Here is a 448-nt window from a genome sequence, read left to right as displayed (position 1 = left end):
GTCTATTTTGTCAGATATTAGAATTGCTACACCTGCTTTTTTCTTAGTACCATTTGCTCGGTATATTTTTTTCCATCCTTTCACTTTGAGATAGTGTCTGTCCTTGAAAATGAGATGAGTTTTTTTGCAGACAACAAAAAGATGGGTTTTGTTTCTTAATCCATTCACCTAGTCTGTGTCTTTTGACTGAGAAATTCAGTCATTTAATATTTAAAGATATTAATGAAAGATGATTATTGGATCCTTTCACTTGTATTTCTGTTTACATTCTTGATGTAGCTGTACTTTTCCACAGTTATACCTTCCTTGGATTTCTTTCTGCAACCCCTTAGGTATAGTAATTCCTTCTTCAGCTCTTTGTATTGCTTCCAGAACTCTCTGTAGGGCTGGTTTTGCACACATGAATTCCTTTAGCCTATTTATGTCATGGAAGATTTTTCTTTCCCTT

The sequence above is a fragment of the Nannospalax galili genome, unplaced genomic scaffold, assembly GCF_000622305.1.
Source record: "Nannospalax galili isolate Female #2095 unplaced genomic scaffold, S.galili_v1.0 scaffold113, whole genome shotgun sequence".
NCBI classification, from domain to species: domain Eukaryota; kingdom Metazoa; phylum Chordata; class Mammalia; order Rodentia; family Spalacidae; genus Nannospalax; species Nannospalax galili.
Note: the sequence above shows the minus strand (reverse complement) of the source record.